Source organism: Rhipicephalus sanguineus, unplaced genomic scaffold (genome assembly GCF_013339695.2).
Source record: "Rhipicephalus sanguineus isolate Rsan-2018 unplaced genomic scaffold, BIME_Rsan_1.4 Seq1236, whole genome shotgun sequence".
In the NCBI taxonomy this organism is placed as follows: domain Eukaryota; kingdom Metazoa; phylum Arthropoda; class Arachnida; order Ixodida; family Ixodidae; genus Rhipicephalus; species Rhipicephalus sanguineus.
Window position 1 is genome coordinate 49474 of NW_023614540.1, and position 22987 is coordinate 72460.

At 46.7% G+C, this 22987-nt stretch overlaps 1 protein-coding gene across 3 annotated transcripts in view; it reads right to left on the reverse strand.

Moving 5' to 3' along the window:
• LOC119376495 (ankyrin repeat domain-containing protein 16-like) overlaps positions 1–22987 on the reverse strand; it is a 71534-nt gene that overhangs the window by 28808 nt on the left and 19739 nt on the right. The window contains exon 3 of one of the 3 annotated variants that reach the window (XR_007414592.1): positions 12819–12946. The exons of the other annotated variants lie outside the window; for them this stretch is intronic. The gene's annotated coding sequence lies outside the window, so the exon portion shown is untranslated. Of the gene's footprint in view, positions 1–12818; positions 12947–22987 lie in introns of those variants that run through there. 3 annotated transcript variants of the gene reach the window in all.

Sequence of the window (22987 nt, forward strand, 5' to 3'; positions counted from 1 at the left end):
TGGGATCTGCTTTCCCAAAAAGGAACATTGCTGGGAGGGAAATGCTCCTTTGTCACATGTCACTGTGCATGAACGCCTTACTGGAAGATGTCCCCTTGCGTAAAAGATTTTAGAGTGCCCATGTGTCAGGGGTATAACAATGTTGGCATGCTCACGCAGGTGATCATTCAAACACGCTGCAGTTCTGTCTGAAGGTGTAGAATGGGGCGCGGGTAAGAAGCCATTAGCTCGCTTCCAAAAAGGTGAGGGTTAGTCAGTCGGTTTGGTGCCCAACAGAAAGGTAGAAGTGATGGGTGCATTCCTCCTTGCTGGGGACAGCCAGGGTTGCCACAGCGGCCTAAAGAATTCCACGTGTCGCAATATTGCTGTTGAGAAGGTGCCAGGTGAGGGGAGGGACAACGATCACTATCGCCCACCCTTGAATCCGCCACTGGCATGCAGAGGTCGGCAAAAAAGCTGGAGCTCACTCAGACTCACTCAAAAAATATATTCTACATCATCATTCGCGGAGCCTACAAGCTTGCTCTCGGACTACCAAAACACCAGCACAGAACTTCTTCTCCAATTAGTACTCCATAACACCCTCGACAAATTAATCGAAGCGCAGCGTCAGGCTCACCTTGAGTGCCTCACCCTCACAGAAACGGGTCGGCACATTCTGACTAACTCTGCATCACCTACCAAGCCAGCACGGAGACAAACACCCAATCCCAGGACGTATTCGGGCTTGGCTACATGCCGACCCCATCCCCAAAAACATGCACCCTGAATACAACAAGGAACGGCGGAAGGCACGGGCCGCCTCCCTCATCAAAGCTTACGGTGACACCACAGGCGTCATCTTCGTCGATGCAGCTGAATATCAAGACGGGCACTGCTTCGCAGCGGCTACCACCCAAGGCGGCTTGCTCAGACACGCTGCCAGCATCGCCTTCGACTCAGACTGCGACACCATCGTGAGCGACTCCCGCACGGCAATCAACAACTATAAAAGGCCGCATCTCACAGCAAGCATTACGCATCCTACACCACGCCCCTCACTCAGCAGATAACCAAATCACGCTCGTCTGGATTCCAGCACATGCCAGCGACGTTCATCCGCCCTCACCAACCTCAACGAGGTCGCACACTCCGTAGCACGAGGCCTGGTCAACCGTGCCGGAGACAGCGCAGGTGTACCCGCGGAACGCGATCGCCTCACCAGCTACAACGACATCACCAAAGCATTTTACCTCGAAGAACCTTACCCACCCCTCATCACAAGCTAAACAGAGCGCAAGCAACCACCCTCCGCCTGTTACAAACAAACAACGTACCCGTCACTACATCGATACCACAGATAACCCAGACATTTATCCTAACCACACCTGTAAGGTATGCAGACCCAGGTCGCCTCGCTCCCCCGCTCCGTGGGATTGTAACACCAGTACCCGTCCGAACACCGAGACCCTCTCGTCGAATGGCATGCCGCCCTGCGCAGCTCCCACTTCGACGACCAGCTTTGGGCAACCCAGCAGGCCCGCGAGGCGGCGGAGAGGCAAGACCTAGACGTCCCCACGTGGAAGGCCTAGGCCCAGCCAAACAAATTGCTGGTCTCAATAAAAGTTTATTCCTCCTCCCTCCTCTGAGGGCTCACTAGGACTCAGACTCAGCAAAATTTTCCTCAACCGGACTCACTCGGACCAGAGTCCCTTCAATGCTTTTCTGGTCACAAAACTCCGCCCGCAGTTTCATACAGGGACAGAGGCGGCCGCTAGGGTCGCCGCGGTCAACGCGGGGGCATTCGTGCGCGTGCGCCGTTCGGCTGAATGCTGTGCCGGTTGGAGGCAATGGTTTAACGGTGCATCAAACCGCAATATTTCAACTACCATTCATACTTCACCTGACATACGATGTGTTAGTCGCATACGCGTGTAAAAAACTTACTTTCGCGTCTTTATTTTTTTAATATCAAGGCTGCGATGCATACAGTTGTGCCGACACGACAATATTATGTATATGTTGTTCCAGCAAGGTTCCTTACCTCAGGCAGTGGAGCACGGGATATTTACCTAGACTTGTCACACTGCACAAGCCTTGCAAACCCACCAACTCGCAAAATGAAGTTTCGTAGCGGGAGTTGAGCCAGCGCCGATCGCGCTATTTACAATCAGGTCATCTACGCCGCGGGAGTTCAACACTTTCGTAACCGCGGAAAAATCGGTTGTTTTTGGCTAGTCTAGGAAATATTTTTCCCTGCCAAAGAATTATAATTGATGCTAAAGTGTAGAGTATCAAATGATAGAGGAAGAATTGGTCTTTCCAACAGTGTTCATTTCAAACAACGGTTTTATTTCTAAAAAATAAAAAAATTATCAAACAAAGAAAAATGCATCAAAAAGAAAGAAAGATTCATAAAAACATCAATGCTACTCTGCAATGGTTAAACATTAAAAAAAATACGTTTTGAACGCAAAGCCCTCGTAGAATAATAGTGGAAATATAATCTCTGTAAGTACAAAGATTATTTACATAAATACAAATATAGGCACTAGTGCCTATCATGCCTTCGCGCAATGCAGGTTCTCGACGCGGTGAAACAAAGGCTGGCTGCGCGTGTTTCGGGAATTTTTCTGTTCAGCTGTCCTAGCATAGTTGTTCTGGTTTTTCAATTTTACTGTGTATTTGTTGAAATGAGAGTGGCCCGCGGTGTCACCCTAAGGGGTGGCACTTCTCCGGATCTTTTAATAAAGTTCTTCGTACCGTACAGTGTAGCCTGTTCCAAATCTGCAAAAATCCATAATTATACTCTCATTTGACCTCTTTCTCGCTCATATACTGTCGAATACCTTACTGATCTTCACATTTCACCATTTTCTCATTCACTGAAAGGTTCCGACGGGGTTAAAAGATAGCGCAGAAAATCGATCATGTGTTGCAAGAGAAAAGACACGTGGTGAAGATTATCTTGGGATGTGACGGTCGTCTTCTTCAGATCAGAGACACTCAAGAAGCCTTGAACCTTTTCCATGGCATCACTGACGGTAGACGAAGGCCTGGAAATATGTGTCGTCGACCCCAACACCAATGCAAGCGCGGGACTTCAACGATTACCATGTACGCATGGAGTGAGACGAACTTGCTCATCTTCTCTTCTGTAACCTCCCTCCATGAATCCGTACCTCTCACTGTATGTTGGCTTTTCGAAAGTATGCGTCCACGCATACTTATCTGTTGGTTGCATGTCTCTCTGACTTCTGCGGTAAAAAACAACATGAAGACGCCGCCGCGCAGCACACCGGAGCGTTGGGTCAAAGTCCGCTCCGCGCCGTCTTCGCGAAGAGAACTGCGCTCTTTCTGCAGCCGGCGCCAAATGCTCCCGCCCGAATGAAGTTAACACCTTGCAGATAAGAGCTGTTATGTTTAGAACGCACCGGATACGTTTACATCGACGCGCAGCAGCGATAAAACGGCCCGAGGAGAAGACGAAACTTACCGGCGGATAGCTGCTGATGTTCCGGGGAGGTTTAACGCACTTTCGGCGTCCGTACGACTTCGCCTGGCGAATCGAAGTCGTCTTTCGTGTCTTTGCTGCTACCATCATCCAGAGATTCTCGTTCACAGTAATCGGAATCCGTCGAAATTCGCCGTTTCTGTGGAGCACCCGCGAGCTGCATCGACGCGAAGTCTGAAACAACGAGCGCTCACCTACCCGACTGCGAACGAGCTTTAAAAATCTCCCCGCGGTGGAAAAAAACAAACTCGCAAAAAAACTGTTAAAAAACATGTTATTTTATGCTCTGTATTGCGTTAGCTGTCCAGAACCGCTCAGAGAGTGCCAAAACTTGATCTTGAAGTCATCGATAACATACTACCGATGGGAATAGGCGCGGTCACGGAAGTGTTACACAGCCGCAATACAAAAAAAAAAAAAGCTCTACATTCCTGTTTACAGTTTATAAAAGGTAACTTCTCTCCGCTGCACCCTACCTCACAGAGCTTCGGCCACACTTGAAATCGGGAGTGACGAAGCTTTCGCAAGGTATAGCGTCCGTGTGTCGGGTGAACACCAGCTGATCTCCAGGACCTAACCTAGCGTTAAAGTTTGTAACCACGTTTTGTTCATTTTCTACGAGTAACTTTGACAATTTCATGTTACATAGACATTGCACGAGCGAAAGTGTGTCGCACTTTACATTGTGCAGCGTCGAAAAGGCACTCGCGGGTATCTCCAGTCTTCGCGCTCTTGGTACCTTCACAAATTAAAACGCGCGTTACTTTGACTGCTTAGATGGACTATGTCTGCACCGCGTGATGCAACGATTTTCTTAATGAAGACTACACAAGAGAGATGTGATTACGTGAAACGAAACCGTATTTCGCTAATCTAGAGAAAATAAGTAATATGTGGTCACAAGCAGAGCTCTGTTGGGCTTTCGAATATTCAGAACGTGGAAAACGTAACATGGGGCAAATACCCAAAAACGTGTCAAGCTGAGGAAACACTAACGCCCTTTGCGTCTATACTTCACTATAAATGCCTATTTTAATGCACATGTTTGAGAACATCCCACTGTCGAGCCACTAATATACAGTAAACAAAGCAAGAATGCTACGATTGAAAGAGAAAGATAGAAAAACTTTTATTGCAAAAATACCCAGAAAACAGAAAGCTATGAGCGACATTTTCCTAGCGTAGGGAAACTCTCTGCACGGCCAGTACATGGAGGGAGCAAGCTAATGCAAAAAACAAGGAAAACTCTGAAGTACAATATAAAATAAAAAAATAGCTTAGTTGACATTCAGTCAATAAAAATGGAAAAAACGCTTTTTTTAACAACGGCAAAGAAGGAAACAATGCAAAGCATTTAATAGCTGGAAAGAACCTAAACAACTATTCTAAAAAGACAGGGCGTGCAAACACGGACGCAAGAAAAAAGTCACGACACCACAATAGCCTGGCATCGTTACTTCTTCCTTGTGCCCGTGTTTGCACGCCGTGTCTTTTTAGAATGAATACTTACGAACTAGCTCGGCTCTCTGTTATTCTAAAAAACTAGCAAGCTGCGAAAGAAACAGCGCCGGCCCGCAACTTTGCCTTCTCGCGTCGCAAAGGCACATTTTCTCCATTCACTATGAAGTCGTCCGTTCGAATAACGTCGATGGCGTCAAAATGTTTCTCGCACATTCTAACCTATTCATCATCGAAGGTAAATCCGGCAGCTTCCTGTCGTGGTATTGCACAACGACACCTTTCCGCTCGTACCTCTGTAGCCGGAGCGACAACCCGGTACACAGCAAGTCTTCGGCATCTTCGCTCACGTACACTATCCATGTCCTCGCACACATTTCTCACACCCTGTCAGTCACACAAATTAAGAAACAACGAGGAAAACTGAACGCCGATGCCTCCGGATTCCTCGAGCCCCCAGCTCTCCCTACATAGCGAAGCTCTCCTCAATGCCCCCTGCGCGCTCCTAGCGCCGCCGCGCGGCCGCGGCGGCGACATAGCAAGCTCACCCCGTAGCGTTACGGAGGAGTTTCGTGACCAGAAAAGCATTGAAGGAAGGACTCTGCTCGGACTCAGACTCACTAAACTTTTTCTCAACCGGACCCACTCGGACTCAAACTCACCGACATATTACTCAGCCGTATTCACTCAGACTCACGGCTTGACTTGAGTCCGAGTGAGCCTGAGTGAGTCGACTCACGAGTCCGTGAGCATAAAACTACCTTTTTTCGATCTTGGTGTCAGTGCTCTTTATTTCCAATATCTCACATAATCGGCGCTCTTTGATACGCCTTTTCATCTTATACCTTCAAATACGGGTTATCAGTAATCCAGTATGGACATTTTTATCAAGACCTTTCCGTGAAAAAGTTTGCGGGGGGAGGAAATGGCACCCCTCCCAATTCACATCTGAACCAGGGTTGCCATTGGTGGCTACTTTTCACCAAATTGGCGAATTTGAGAGGCCCGTGGCGACGTAAAATTAAGAATGGCGGCATGGCGAATTTTTGGCGATTTTCGGCTTAGGTCTCCACTGAATTATGCATCCTCAGCTCAGTGTCTTCCCAACGAATGAGCGGCAACATTCTCTGTATTTTTCTTGGGTTTAGACCCACTAGTAGAATGTGCACATTAGGCGTCATTCGGTATGTCCGTCCTGTAACTCGTGTGTATCTCCTCATTTAGATGCAGGGGGTATGCAGGGATGTCCCCCAGCGACATCCTAGCAAACTGTAGGTCAGCGGACTGCCTTGCAAACCGCGAGGGGGCAGTGTTTGACTGTAAGTTTACGGCTTTAGGTGCTTTAAGCTTCTTTAAAGTTTCGCTTCTGAAGGGGCTAGACGACTTGTTGGCCGCATGTTCCGAGCATTTGTTCCGCCAAAGCTCCAACTGTTCTGAATAGCTTGGTGACTTATTCACTGTTGCAATACCACCAATTCAGCTCGTAATGACAGCTTTGGAATAGCGAAGAGAGGCGGATACGCGGCTACTTGTGCAATAAAAAAATATTTATTCAGGCATTTTCCACTGTTCTCGGTGAGCGTGTGCAATGAAAACAATTGCTATAGAACATTTTTACATTGTCTACCTGTTCATTAATAGGCAGTTTTCGAATAGCGTACGCTAAGTTAGCGTTAGCGTTTGCGGCCCGCTATTTCCGTCTCTTAACGGGAGCCCGCAAGCGGTTAGCGTACGACGCATGCGCAGTTGAGCGAAAAGCCAACCCAAAGCTTTGCGTACGCTATTCTAAAACTGCCGAATAACGCATCGGATGGACGCATGTAGATATAAGTGACTATAAGAAGGGGTCGGTGGCGTCCGGTATCATATTAGTTCACACTGAAAAGGTGTAAGACTCACTAATGATCGGTTCCTGTAAGAATTCTGTCGTGTTGCCTTAAATAAACAATCCTTTTAATTCATATAAAGGTACGTAAGGCTGGCTACGGTTTCACGGTTTTCGCCCAAGGTTTACTACACTGTTACCTTTGAAACGAGCGGACCGGGATGGAAGGATATCGTGAGCGCTTCATTCATTCACCCTTGCGCCACCACGCACATCTTGCGGCTAGTCGGAGAAGCAGCACCATGCACTCCCATTATGAAGATGGGCGATACGACTGGCAATGAGAAACGTCAATATAATTTAAGGGTCTTTGATGGTACTCTTTTCTACGTGAGTGGAAGTTTTTATTACTAGGTATGCCGCACATATCTAGAATGGCGACATTTTTGGCGAAATTTGTAAAAAAAGTGGCGACATTTGGCGACTTGTTGCTCGTCGTTTGGCGACATTTGCTCGAAAGTCAGTGGCAACCCTGGTCTGAACCATAAATATTCAGGTGGTGCATGAACGTGAGTGTGATGAGATGTGTGTGAATAGACTTGAGTATAAACGTAAGCCAAAATAAGGCTGACAGTAATGCTGAAGATGAGTAGATAGGGCCATAGGTTGGCAGTAAAAGGTGGAGCTCACTCAGACCCACTCAAGAAATATATTTTGCACTTAGGGCTCACTCGGACTCAGACTCGGCAATATTTTCCTCAACCGGACTCACTCGGACTCAGACTGACCAAAAATTTCCTCAACCGGACTCACTCGGACTCAAACTCACCAAAATATTACTCACTCAAACTCAGACTCACAAGCCGATCTGAGTCTAAGTGAGTCGACTCATGAGTGAGTTTGCCAACCTATGCTGGCATGTGCCGGTTCATGATGATGATAATTTTTTATCTACGGCACACGGCAAACCATAACAGTTCTGCTGTAATTACAATATGTTTTTAAAAGCTAGTTTTGGTTCCCCCTGATGTCACAACACGGTATCTTGTCACATGCTCGCGCAAGATGTCGTGACATTTCCACAGCAGCTCTGCTTTGTGGCTCCGTTGGTGACGCATAAGCCGTCATTTTTAATGTTTTTGGTGATGCACAAGCGGCCATTTTAATGTTTTGGTACCTGATGTCATGGCAACTAGCCATACGTGAAGCCACCAGAATCGACACTAGCCTGATGTCACGATAGTGTCCATGTCAGTAGGCGCACCGTGCAAAAATCAACTTTAATGTCAAAATAAAACACCTTATCAGCATTTACTGAGCTTTGAACTAGTGCAGAGTCACCTCTGTATATGGAAGATTTGTATGGCAGAGGCAAGGATTGGCAATTCCGACTTCTTGCCCAGCAAGTGTATAAAATGCAGGCAGGATTGAACTTCTTTTTATTAAAAGGCCAGCAGGTACCGAAAAAGGTGTCGCCGGCACTGAACACGTTAATTTTGAAATTATTTCGTCACTGCAGCAGCCACGAGCGCGGGGCTACCGAGCAGGCGCGCGCGCACCCGAGATGCTCGTTGTAACAGACGGCGCAGTGAGAGCTCGTTCGTCCTCAGACCGATTGAGTTCGAAACAGCAACACCTCTCGGGTGACTTGAACGCACGTGCACCGGTAGTCGCAGTGATCTGGTTAATGACGTCGATTTTTTTTTTTCAGGGGGCATAAGAATGCCATCGTTAAACTGTGCGTTCTGTGAAGATCTTTCATTGCAGTGGTAGCAAAAGCACGCGTAGCACAAGTAGTCCGTCTCACTGGCAGTCACTGATCTTTCGGGCGTCAAACGTTCCTTCAAAGCGTATATGCCTAGGTCGGCAACTCTGCGAAATTTTGGCTTCTTTGCAATAATTAAAGGAGTACTGACACGATTTTGAGACATCGCAAAAGGGACATATTTTGCTTCGTTGGTATGCAGTGCCGACGCTGTCCACACACTGGAGCCGGAGAACACGTATAAAATATTTTAATTTGACTTTGAAGTTTTCGTCGCTGAGCAAGCCAGGTCCACTGCAAGGACATTATCCCGACGAGTCAAGACAGTTCCCCCGAGTATACGAGTTCTGCGTCCTGCATGCAGCCTAAATCGCAGAAATCCCCCTCTCTCTCTGCAAGCTTTCTGCACCTCACCTGGTTTTGCGCTAGCTCCATTATCGGCGCACCGATCACGGAAGCAGTGTAAGCGACGTAGTCATGGGATTACATCATCACGTGACATCACGATATATGACGCCATGTTGACGTCACAAGTTTTGACGATCTATGAGGTGATGATGACGACATCACATGATTATTTTTACATCAATCGAACGCCGCCGACGGTTAATTTTCGTGTTTGATAAAGCATCTAAGGTTTTCGCATTAATATTGCGTATTGAACGTTAACAGCCTGGCCGTTAACAACCTGGCCTTACATACCAAACTGTCCTCCACCATGTCACCTCAGTGCCATGCGCGAAACGGCTTCGCTTATTCACTTCCCAGGTCCTCAATTTTTTTTTAATTTTTATTGTGATAGCAATTATATGGACACTCTCGGCGGATTTTTGCCGTCACCGTTGCCGTAATTTTCCGTATAAAGTCCAAATTAATAACATCACCACGCGCATTCTAGCCGCGGGTAAAAGCTCGCGAGCGCTGGCGACGAACGCGGCTGAAGCGGATATTAAAGTAGCCGGCCGTCTGTCTCCGTCGCACGGAAAGCGCATGAGATAACAACTTCCAGCGTGCGGGCCTGCCGTCGATTGCTCATCAAACAGAGAGGAAACGCCCCGCCCGTCTTTCGTAAGGAGCATGAAGGGACGCCAGGGGGCGGAGAGGGGAGGGGTAACGTAAAGTCCCTATACCTTACGGTAACGGCATCGTTCGAAGGGCGCAGTCGCTTGCGCGCGCGCTATCTCGAGGCATCAGGAGACGGCTCGTAAACATGCTGTGCTCTCAACGCTTACTTCGCGTTTAGAGAACTCACAGCACGCCAACGATACGGTTCCTGGAGCGGCCATATTCCCTTAAACTAGCGTTTTGTTGAGTTACGCGAGATCGTATTCAAAAGAGTTAGCTGCTAGCCTTACTTTGTTTAACAATACAATTTGTTGGTATCGCATTCATTGCTTCGCCCTTAAGCGAAACTGTGAGCTTTTTTAACCGTCAGATATTGACCCTCGAAAGCGAGGGGCGGACGTGTAACATGGCGTAGCCGCATCACTGTGGGCCGTGAGCGACGGGCCCGCTACTGACAGCTGCGCATTTGCGGCTGCTCCGACCAGGAGATATGCGTTTATTGTTGAGATGACATTTTTAAAAAAGCAAGCAAAAAATTCGAATTGGAACCCTGGCTCGTGAGCTCGAAAGGGCAGGGCCTTTTAGGGGGTATTCACCGCAGAGTGATTACAAACTCGGATGTGCTGGTGGTAGGAATTACGAAAAAGCTATTCTGGATGAAGATCCATGGATAAAGTATATCTGAGGAAAAGTGTCAACGCGTTCCCACCGTTCGCGTGCTCTTCCATAAACGCGAAGCAAGGAAAATTCGATATTGTCCCATATATCTACTGCGAGCGATCCCAGATTTCATTCCGCGATGTCCGGAAACAGAAGTGACAGACATTTTAGCGGCACGCATGTAGTTATTACTAAACATTGCTTTCCTCGCGTGCCGTGCGACGCTTGAAAGGAGCAGCGTTTATGGAACGTCCGCCCATGAATCGCCGTCGCACTTTCTCATGCGGAGAGCGCGTCTAGCCGACTTGCAGAACAGAAGCTGCGTCGGCACCGTGCATGGCATCGTGGCTTACTCGGGACGCACGCACGAGCGCTATTTATTCAGCGGAATAATCCTTGGTCCATGGTTGCGACTTTGGCAGCCCCAAGCTGCACATGTTCTGACGCGCCGGCGGTGCGATTGCCGGTGATAGACGCCCCCAAACCCGAGACTTTGGCGCAGTTTGGCGCAATTTTCGTCGATATTATCAGGATGGCGCAGTAAATACAATTTGGCGCACTTTGGCGCAGTTGGCGCAGGAGTGGAATCACTGCCTTTAAGCTTCTTGTGCTTCAAAAGGTAGTCTTCACAATACACTCATTCCGAGCTATACTTCTCGCCATGAGACGCACAGGAGGAGTAGAGTAAGAGCAAAGCACAAGAACTATCCGCGCCGAATGAAGTGTGAACAGCGCTCAGAACGCGCGGCCAGTTCAGGCCGTCTGCTGCCGACATCTAAGATAGGCAAGCGCTCCATATTTTGCTTTGCTACTGGGGCGCAGCGCAGTTTCTCTGGCAGCAGCGTGTGTGAAGCGAGCGCTCATTTCTCCCTTATAGAGTTTTCATCTTGCTTCCATCTCTGCCATGTTATCAGCGCCTCGCTGCGGTGCGAACACAGGGTGGATAAAATAGCGAAGCTCCAGTGCACGTGCGTTCAATTCACCCGAGAGGTGTTGCTGTTTCGAGCTCAATCGGTCTGAGGACGCGAAAACGAGCTCCCACTGCGCCGTCTCTTACAACGAGCATCTCGGGTGCGCGGGCGCCTGCTCGGTAGCCCCGCGCTCGTGGCTGCTGCAGTGACGAAATAATTTTAGGATTAACGTCTTCAGTACCGGCAATACCTTTTTCGGTACTGCTGGCCTTTTAAAAGAAATTCAATCCTGCCTGCATTTTATATACTTGCTGGGCAAGAAGTCGGAATTGCCAATCCTTGCCTAAGGTTCTCATTGGAGGGGTCGTAACTATTAGTGCAACGACATTATGCAACATGTTTTCAATGAATATGAAAGCTGATGTGGAGGAGAATAAGTGGACAAAGGTTAAGAAATATAAAAAAATTGTTTTTTTTTTAATGTCGTCAGAAGTTTCCATTGTCCAGTGTTTTCTTTAACTTAGCGCGATCATATCTCTTACTGAAACGTTACATAAATGTAAAATTCGGCAGTGTGGTAGATAAGCATGCGAAGAACGTAATGCGCAATTTTTGTCGCTCTGCTACAAGGATTTTTTGAGATAAAGACCTTCAAAGTAAAGAAAATAACGTTCCCTGGGCCAATTTTGAGGTTTTTTATAAAAACATGTACACTACACATCAAAACTAAAAATACCCGAGCAGAAGCAAAAACATGCATATATTTAGTTAAAGAAATTTCAGCTACCTAACTTTAATATATTTTGTGCAATTCAGAACGAAAGTTGGCAAAAACAGCAGAGCAGATGAGCGCTTCACTCCGCCTCTTCGTCATTATTAATTTCCTGTGCTGCGAAAAAAATTTGGCGGCAAAACAAATTGCGGATCTCTTCTTTCCACTCATCAGGCAATAATATATAAAATTTTGAAATAAATTTGAGAGGTCGACCAGCCATCGATTGTTCGATCTTACGTGGAATCACCCTATTAACCCTTTCAGACGCCACCTATGAAGAACTGTCTGTAAATGCAGCAAATAGAAACAATGTCATTTCAAGGCACTCAATATTATATTGAAACAAAAATAATGATGTAATACATTCATGTACGTGTGTTATAGTAATTATTTCTAATTACTTTGTAATTAAATATCTATTTATTCTGAAGCCATTCATGCTCTGTTTTTGCATAAATAGAATGAAATCTCAGGCTAGAAATATAGTGAAAATTAATTTTCGGTTATGTTCATGTTGAACAAAGAAAAATTACACTTTTGACGTGGGTGGCGAGAAGCAGCACGTCGAACGACTCGTCAAATATGGCAGTGTCTTCAGCAAAGTAGTCATATGCAACAGTACACTGCAAAATGAATTTAAATGAAGACAAATTTATTATACAGGAGGTTCATTTCATCCAAAGCTCAATCTATCGCGCTCTTTCTTAGCCCCTAGCCGATACAAACAGCAAAAAAAATTACGCCATATCCACGGAATGATGATAAGTGGGCGAAGCTCGACAGGGGGAGATCATCGGTAAAACTGTAACCCTCCTGTGAAAGTTCGCCCATTACATCATTAAGAAAGATGTGAGACTGTGTGCGTATATACAAATCAACTTTTATTTTGTTCTTTTATTTTGTTCGTTTGTTCTTTCGTTTCTTCGTTTGTTCTTTCATTTCTTCATTGTTGGATGGATTGCGAGGTCCCTTCATTATGACGGCTTTATGGTCCCTGAAATGAAGTGAGAGCGGTTCTTGTACTGGTTGCGCGCGCTGCCGCCGCCTTCCGTGCCCTCCGTTCCGCAGCCTTGTATTCCATCTGGCGACTCCGAACTAAAGAGAAAGTGTGCCTCATGGCGCGTTACTTCTGAAACGTCATCTTCTTCTTCTACTGCATACCAGAACGCGCGCAGTAAAGAAGAAAGAATGCCACACAGGCGAACACGCACGAGAGTCTCACTAGTCAACGTCGTCTTCTTCTGCTGCATACCAGAACGCGCGCTTCTCACGAGCTAGAGGTGGCCCCAACTAGGTGGTTACAAGCCGGTCACAGAGGAAGGACAGACCCACGGCTTTAGGAGCTTCGTCCCTAAAACAAGCGGTGTACATAATTGTGTACACAGCGTCTCAAAGGGTTAAGGTTAGAAAAAATGTGAAAGAAGAAATGGACCTTGCAGCTGTCCTGTTGTTGTCTTGCTTTGCACGAAAAGTTCATAAATTACATAGAACCACACCAAAGCAACCGATAAAGTAGGCATGTAAACGGCTCTTATCGTTTTTGGCTACATTAAATGTATTGTTCAAAATTATTTATTGCGTACATTAAATCTGCACACTATGCCTCCATTTTTTTTATCAATGCTAATGATGCATTCAAAAATACATTCCGGCAAACGCTGTGGTCACGTATATTATTGCCTTTTGCGGCACGAGTGCTCGTTTTGATTGTGAACAATGGTTGCCAAGATAAACGCGTTCTTTATATTTTACATGGTGCACGCGCATTAAGAAAGGAGCTGTCGCTCTCCGATCACACGTTTCCGCCGTCAACTGCAGTCTAGACCAGGGGTCTCAAACACGCGGCCCCCGGACCTCTCGCTAGCGAATAACGGCCCTCACATGACTGTCTTTATCGCATGTTTCTTTATTATTATTTTCTTAATAAGTGCAGTCATGAGCTACACAGGCATGACTTGTCTAAAGCATTTTCTTCTTGAGGGCACCCCTGCTGTCAACATGTTTTGATACATAACCGTGAAACAAAACTCTACTATTTCAGAATCGTCGAACAGATTTGAGTCATTTTGGAGGTAGATATACAGTGGAACCTCGATTATATGTCCCCCGGTTTTGCGGCGACCCGCATTTTACGACGAATCGGTTTGGTCCCGGCAAAACCCCCATAGAAATAATGTATTTAAAACATTGGTTATACGACGCAATTTTACGCCGATCCCGCATCTTACGACGACTTTTCGATTCCATCGGAGAGAAAATACCACCTTCTTTAGTCGAATTGGACGCCGACAAAAATATTCCCGAGTGCAAAATAAGAACTTAAGTTCCCCTGGTTGTCGATTAGAAAAGTGGAAAGTGAGACAGTATGCCTTAGAATGTAAAATTTATTCTCCAGGCAGTTCATGCGCTTCTGTGATTCAGTTTCCCTGGCTTTTAAGATCGCTTCTGGATACGCCTCGATCGCATGCGTATCCAGGGTCGCTACCTAGACAAGCTCTATCTAGTACACGGAGAAGCTCCAACTGGCTGTGAAGCTCATCTTTGAGATCCGGATATTTTCAGGTTTTCGGTCCGTGGAAACTTCTCCTGGTTGACATACAGCTGATCTGCCTTTGTTTGCGGCACTCGCAGGCCTTGAGCACGCAAAAGGACGCGACGCAGCTATTTACACAGTGCAAAATAACTTTCGCTTGACGTGGACGTTCATAATAACGGCGGTACATCACCAGTTGCACTTCACAAGGGAACAAATATGATGCGCACAGCTCAGTTATAGTGAACTATAATTACTCTAGTGGCACGACCGGCGGGCTCCCGCGTCCTCTTTTTACACGGATGCCACGAGATGACGCAACTGCTACATTTCCTAGCAGCTTTGGCTGCGTTGACGGGGCGTCGCGGGCCCCTTCAGAGTTGTAGCTGCGCTTAATTCTAATGCGTGTGTTTGCTTTCTGGTTCTTGCGAACATAAAACAGCCAGCTTGTTCACTGCATGGCTCAGCGGCTTTATTTTGGCCAAGTACACACACTTTTTTTTTTCATATTTACCGCACGCGCCCAGAACATTCGCTACACAGCGATCACTCATTATGTGCATACGGCCCTATTTCATTATAGTTGTGGTGCAGGCTTATTATATAGGAGTTCATGGTAGAGGACACAGTGCTGAGATCGGAAATAAAAACGCACAGCTCTTTATTAATTGCGATGATTAAAAGATGCCTGAAAGATTACTGCTAGGATATATGCAGTGAGGAGGTCCCGAAGTCAAAGACTGGAATGGAACATTATTTTCAAACTATACATGAAAACTATGCTACAGCAGTTTATATACGCCGAGTACAAAGAACAATAGCTGGTTTTTGACATAAATAATATAATTAAGGAATATAAAATCTGCAAATAATAAAGGTACAGGAAGCGTTGCGCAATAGTGAAGATTTATAAACAGTGCAAATGACATGAAATACAAAAAATAATGTGTAAATGCATATGAATGGCGTATAAAATAACAGTATAAATCATGTGGCATACATATACGGGAAAGGACATTTCCATGACAAAGATTGTAAACAACAATATAAAGTTTTACAAAACAAAGAGGCTAAATCAGACTAGAGTAAATTATAGGACACTGAAAGTATAGTAATGAATATATGGGCTACAGTATTGGACAAAAGAATTTTTTTAGCCAATGCCGTCGTCAGTGGGGTGCAAAAGGGGCACTTGAACCTCCCCCCCCCCCCCCCCCGTCCCCTGCAAGCCCCACCAGCGCTTCCCCTCCCCCACCCCTATCCAACACGGGCTTGCACCCCCCACGAAAAAATCCATCGGATGTCTATGCTTTTAGGTGTTTCTCGAATTCGTGAATTATAAGTGCTTTGATGTCCACAAGACATGTGTTCCAGAAAGCGACAAGTGAGAAATGGGCGCGCTGAAGAGAAATGAGGAGTTGAGGAATAGACGGATGTGACCAGGAGTGATAATGCGATAGCAACATTATTAGAACTCGCGAAAAGGGTACCTGCGGATCACTGGTGTCAAGAACAGCAAACTAGTCAGCATTAGATACAGCTTCTAACAATGAGTTGTTATAGAAACCAGAGTGTAAGATCTGGAATAAGAATAATGGGCAGATGTGTGGGGCGCGCAATGGCGGGGAAATGGTCAGTAATGTCAATTTTTCAAGACTCCAACGTGAGATGGACAACAAAAGAATAGACAATGCATGATCGATTACAGTGCTGGAGCCGCCAGAAAAAGACCAAGCAGGGGTATTAATAAGACATTCGTAACTAAAACCATGAAAACAAGATGAATAACTAACAGAGTTCAGGGATGAGTCCATTAATTTATGTATATAACCCATGCTTATCTTTTTTTTTTGTTTTCTGAAGATAACCTTGCCGTTATTTATTCGCGAGAAGCATAAAAACCTGAACCTGAAGAAAAAAGTGATCGGTAAAGGCAACCAACCATGAAGTTCCTGTTATCGATGTTGAGAAAGTTAGATTTTATAAAATTCCAACCAAACTGATTCGCAGCTTTGAATATTTAACGTGAGGTCATGTCTTTGTTTGAGCGGCCGCGGTTACCCGACAAGATACAGACAGCTGCTCCACTATGGTCCGTGCGAGGAAATGCAACAGAACACTCCGGTACTGGTAAAGTAATAAAATTGTAGCCGCCGACGAAGCGATTTGCGAGATCCGGGCAGCCACGCTGTAGCAAACTACTGTGCTGAGTGACACGTGCCGCGCGGCCGCTCCGCCGCGCCTAGGAAAAAGGCGCAGTGGCACCACGACAAATCCTAGCGGCGGTCCGTGGCCTTTCGGACCGCCGAGAGAGGCGGCGCGGCCTGCCGGTCGTGCCACTAGAGTATATTCTAGTTCACTATAGGCCTCCAACGCTCAAGTTTGCGCAGCGCCGTCCGCCGCCCCAGCGGAGAGAGGGGAAAACTCCGGTAGCTGGGACGGGTCGCTCTTGCTTGGTTTTCCCATCGCGCGCGCGGAGAACGTGCTCCCCGGGGCTTTTATCTCGCATTTTTCACGCTATGGGTGCCGTTCCTTCGTCGTACTCGAAAGCAGGCACGCAGTCCTGCTGCATTGTGAACTGTCACAAAAGTTTAAAAATGTCGAAGAGCCGAAAACTTCCTGTCATGTTCTACCGTTTCCAATGCAAGCAGTCCGAGGAGCAGAGGCGTCAAGAGTGGATTATGGCAGTTCGCCGCGATGCTTTCGCGGTCTTGTCACCTTGAAGCAGTTTTTGTCGTACACAGTATTACGAACTATTAACGGGGAGAAACGCGATGATCGTGCTCATTTGAAAGGGAAGTGCGTTTGTGGACCGAAGTTACAACAAATAGACAGCCGCTGTACGTTTCGAGATTGCGCGCTGGCTTTCCGAGTCAACCTTTTGTAATGTTACAGCAGCGGAGCATTTGGGCTTATTACACCACAGTTTAAATAACGTACCGTGAGTACTAAGTGTTTAATTCAGCTGATTGCGGTACATTTCCCGTCGCGGCTCCCTGTAAACAGAATTAAGCTGTATGTTTGCACTGAGCGTTTATATTGGCCTTGCATGCGACACGCCGTGATTGCTTAGAAGGCTGAAGTGTTGCGCTGCTAAAATCGTGGTCATGGGTTCGATTCACGCATACAGCAGCTGCATTTCGATGGGAGCGAAATGCACTAACACCGGCGTACTTAGATTTACGTACACGTTAAAGAAACCCAGGTGACCGAAATTAATCCGAATTAATCCACCACGGCGTGCCTCGTATTAATGTCATGCGTTCGACACGTAATAAAAAGCCTTGCATGCCGCTTTGGAAACGAGCTGAAAAAAGAACCAAGGTGGCAATTAAATTTTCGATGGCTTCGCGAATTCAGATGCGCTTATTATTGGGCACAAATCTCGGCATAATCATAAACATGCGCGATCCCAGTGGGTATTGTATAGTATCAGGGGCGTAGCCAGAAATTTTTTCGCGGGGGGGGGGGGGTCCAACCATACTTTATGTATGTTTGTGCGTGCGTTTGTATGTGTGCGTGTACATATACGCAAGCAAAATTGAAAATTTTCGGGGAGGGTTTGAACCCCCCCCCCCTTGGCTACGCCCCTGTATAGTATGATGCTGACCAAGCGACCTGTCGAAACAACCAAAGCGACATTCGAATAAGCGAACACGGTGCGTGATCAGGCGTCGATATTATTCGAAATGAAACACGCCTCTGCAAGAAACATGCATCGTCGAGGTGGGCATGAAATATTTATTTATTTTTTGTTTGCGTATATCATTATGCTGTCAAAGGGAGCTCTAAAAAAATCCAAGGCGACATTAAACTTGCGATCCGACGTTATCATTCGATGCAAACCTCGGCAAAAGTGAAACTCCCACGAAACTGAACACTGCGCATTGCGATGCAGCCAGTGACTCAACAGGGCAGATGTAAATTTATGCTCTTCACACTGAGCTCATAATAAATTTAAAGCCGCACGACAAACTTGGCATCCAAGCAAATGAAAAGTTATCAATAGAAAACGCACGCGAAAGCGTGCTGGGTGGTTGCTGACAGCTCCGAGTATACACGACTGCCGCAACGAATGTGCGTTTTACCGGTAACATAATTACAGAACTCGCGCAGTCACCTCCCTACTCATGTCAAAGAAATGTGCCCGTTCAGCATCTGCACGCACGTAGCGCTCGCACAAACAGCATCGCCCTTGACGACCTGCTCGGTCCCGAAAAGGTGGTCGATCAACCGTCCTCCTCTGGTAAGATTCCCACCGTTAAAACGTTTTTTTCCATCTCTGGGATCTTTCTAAACCTTCAGAGCAAGCGACACGTGAAGCTGCACGTGCACGGCGAGCAGAGAACAGCGCGTGCAGGGTGCCTGAACGTGCGGAGACAGCGCAGTCAAAAGGCTGGTGTGGGGACAGGAGCGACCGGTTTTCGCAAGAAAGGCGGCGAAACGCGTGCGACGCAGCGCCCCCTGGCCGAGCTTGGGAGGCCTATAGCTCAGTCGCGCACGACAGTATGGTCCCTTCCGTCCGCAGTGATGGGAATGGCCAAAAGTGTTTTGTATCAGGTTTTGTAGCAGGAAAAATGATGATTTGTAGCAGCTGCCCTCAGTTTTGTAGCAGGTTGCGAAAACGAAAAAAAAAAAAACAGGTCAGATGGCGTTTTAATGCTTTTATTATACAATAAAATGAAGTATTAAATACAGTGTGCGCATGAGTTCAATGACGGCGCAACTAACGCAAGCTTTAAACAAAGCCTAGGATCGCAAATATATGAAGACTGGTTGGCACAAAGACGCAGGTACACAATACATGAATGTCACTTGCATGAAACGCACTAAGCTTTCTTCCCTTTTTTCTCCGCATGCAAGTGTGGCATACACTCGGCCATCTTTTTTCGTGCTTGAGCAAGCACTGCTCGCCCACTCTCGATGTCAGAGAAGTTCTTCAACTTCATGCCCCGCTGAATCAACAAGTCAGCATTTTTAATCATCCGTTCTGCCTCAGCCACTTCCTTTTTGGCTTGGTCATTGGTAAGTTCCACATTCGGTGAACTTTGCTCTGCATCTATACGCATACGCTTTGATGGTCGCTCTTCAGCTGCAAGGCGCTCCGCATACCGTCTTGATGCCCCCTTGACAGCCTTGATGACATCGGAATTGACTGGAAATGAGCACGGGTCACTGTCAAACCTCTTTGAATATGACATTATGTGACGTATGCCATTTACGCTTGAGAGAGAGAGAGATTTGACCTGTCGTGCAGGACTCTTGAGTTTTCACTAAATCCACGATCAACATCGCCATTGCCATGCGGAAGTGATAGAAGTGCCTTGACTAGCTTGAACAATAGCGGATATTTTGGCCCACCCTGACCATCTTTCATGATGAAAACTTGATGCCAGTATTTGTCCAGTGGCATGTCAGACCCTGCATGTAACTGGTTCAAGTTTAGCACCGTCAATTCATCAAGAAGAGATGAAACTTCAGCGGGTTGAACCACCTGGGGTGCACACTTTGCAAGATATCTGAAGGAGTCTCTTGAAGATTCCGCACTATGATTGCTCGGATGCAGGCACCTGACATGTTGGAGCATCTGATTCTCAAGAGGAAGTTTTGCCATCAAGTACTTCGAACATGTAATGTAGAACGAACTTGCTCCTAGCCGGAACGCAGCTTTCTCTGCAGCAGTCCAGGTCTTAATAGCTTCTTCGGTGTCTGCTCCTACCTCTACGTGTTGTTTCCAGTTCCGAGAGGACTCAACGTCAATGGATGCAAGCTGACTGCCTGACTTTGCCTGAAACACTTGGGTCCTTAAAAACCTTCCCAAGATTTTTTTAACAGCATCACCATTTCATCATAAAGAATGTGAAGCAGGGGTTCGGTTCCCTGAAACAGTTTTAGGAACCTTGTAAGAAGTTCACCAGCATTTTTCACAAACAGAGCTTTGGCACAAAGGGTTTTGTCATTCAGACTGCTCCTTAGCCTTTTGGCAATGTTGCCTCCAGCACGTACTGGAGTATTGGCGGAAAGGACACTCTTCAGGGCATCAATCTGTTCAAGCAGTCTGTCTACTGCTGGCACGAGTGACAGCCAGCGGCAATTTACATGCCGTAGAAATATGGCTTCAGGCAATCCAAGCACCTGTTGTTGCTCCTTCAGCAGGCCACACTGTGCAGCAGAGTGTTTGAAGTAATAATACACATCATTTACGACAGTTTCGACCTCACTGCCGAATGAATCCAAGGCACGTGAGAAGGCGTTGTGCACCTTATGTAGGGAACCTGGCCACCTGGTGTTGCTGAAAAATCCCCTTGACGGTGGCCTCCGAGATAAAGCGGCACATTGCCAGGTAATCTCGGAGGCTATGCGTAGCAGCTTTGGAGCAGTTCTGCTCATTTGTAGCATGGATGTAGCAGCTTTCACGAAATGTAGCAGGTTGGAGCAATGGTGCTCATTTGTAGCATAGATGTAGCAGCTTTAATGAAATGTAGCAGCTTGGAGCAATTGTAGCAGCTTTCCCATCACTGCGTCCGCATGGCGCACCATATGGGGAGGGGTTGACGCTTTCTAAATGACCCCGCAGGGGGCGCTGCGCGCTTTCGGAATGTCACCCGCTCATTGCTCTCGCCTGCTCGTTCGTTGTGCTGTGTTGTGGTGCTGCGGATTGTCCGCTGTGTCACTACGACCACAACTGCAACGGCGTGTTTGCTGGACTACGTGGACCTCACCTGATCAATCTGGGGACGGGAACGAATGACAATCCAACTGCAGCAGAATTTTTAGTGATAGTTCGCTAGCATTTTATAACGTTGCAAAACCACATAAATCAGGAAATTGTGCCCCAGAAGTTATCACTGCTCCGGCTTCTCTTCCTGAGGTACAAACGGAAAGCAAGATTGCTGTACTGGATAATTTGATTGATGGAGGAATGTTTGGTGATGCTCAACATGCACTGCAAGCGCTTTGCGCAATATCAGTTCGTCGGACCACGCGTCTTCTGTGACGGCAAAAAGCCATGAAATGCTTATTTATGGTGTGGCAGGGTACACAGTAAGAAGATCCTGAGGAAGACTTCCTGTAATGAGTGTACATTGCTGCTCTCTGTGGAAAAGCGCGGTGCTGTGGATCATTCTTCTGAATCCACACCAAATTTCCACAATTGAGGTTTGATGTACCCTTCGGGCTCTCTTAAGGATATTATAACCGTCCTTGAGAACAGCTTCACGACATTTTTAGCGTAAATAAGCTACACGAGCAAAGAAGATGACTCGATCTTAACGGCTCGTTTTTTTTGTTTTTTTTTTGTGAAACACACTATTTAATGAGAATTCTAACAGACAATAATGCCATGGAAAGTGTACGGGATGTTATTGTAGTAATTAGGATATAAATGTGAAGAAAGTAAAGTGGACGAAAAGATAACTTGCCGCCGGCAGGGACTTTTCTTCACATTTATATCCTAATTACTACAAATAACATCCCGTATAGTTTCCCCGGCATTATTGTCTGTTAGTTCTCATTAAATAGTGTGCTACACGAGCAAAGCATTCTCGACTTTGCCGATTTCATTACGTGGGTTCAGCTGCCTGCACTAACATGCACAGAGCATGCACAGCAAATTACTTGCCAAATAGTGAAGTTTTACATTCTTCTACGGCTGCGCTTTTTGTGAGGGCCCACTAACAATGAGAGAACAACGAAAAAATAGCAGCTGAAGCATTTGAAAATGAGAAGATGTAAATAATTTCCCTACCTGTGCAACTCTTCATATTTATTTGCTTTCATAACCACTTTCGTTTCCCTGTTTTAGTTTTTTTTTTATGCTCATGCCAATAAAATATTTGAAAAAAAAAAGTAAACTGGTTCTTTCAATGTCAGTTGGTGCCGTTCCACCCGAGAAACAACCTACACACGTACTACCATGCATTCCATTGATACATGTGCCTCGGCAAAGCAAGCCTTTGCGCACGAAAGCACGTGAGAACTTGTTAATCGAACCGGTTAGTATTTGCCATGGGCACAATTACGCTGCAGCAAAAAAAAAAAATATTGCAAGAAATGGTCTAGCTGAACTATGCTGAACGTGCGCCCGCGCTTCGGCGACACGCAGCTGGTCGGCGGAGCGCCGCTCCCCAGCATGAGGAGATGTTGGAAAGTAGCGACGCTCCTTTATCCACGCCGGCTCATCCTCGCCGCGCCGTCAACCTCCTCTTTTTTCACCCTCTCTTTCGCGGAGCCGGCGCATCCGCAACGCTGAATGGCTGCGACGCGCGATAGCTCCCAGTCAGGTGACCCTGACGTCACGAGAAGCGAGCGCAAGCAAACTTCGCGCGCTTTCAGCTGCTCACGCCCGCCATGAACCCTCCAGGCGTCAACCCTCCAGGCGTGTGTGTACGGGTGTGTGCAGGTGTATGCGTGTTTGTATGTGCGCATATGTGCGCCTGCGTTTGTATGTGCGTGTGCGCACGTGTTAACGTGTGAGTGCATGTGAGTGCGTTTGTGTATTCG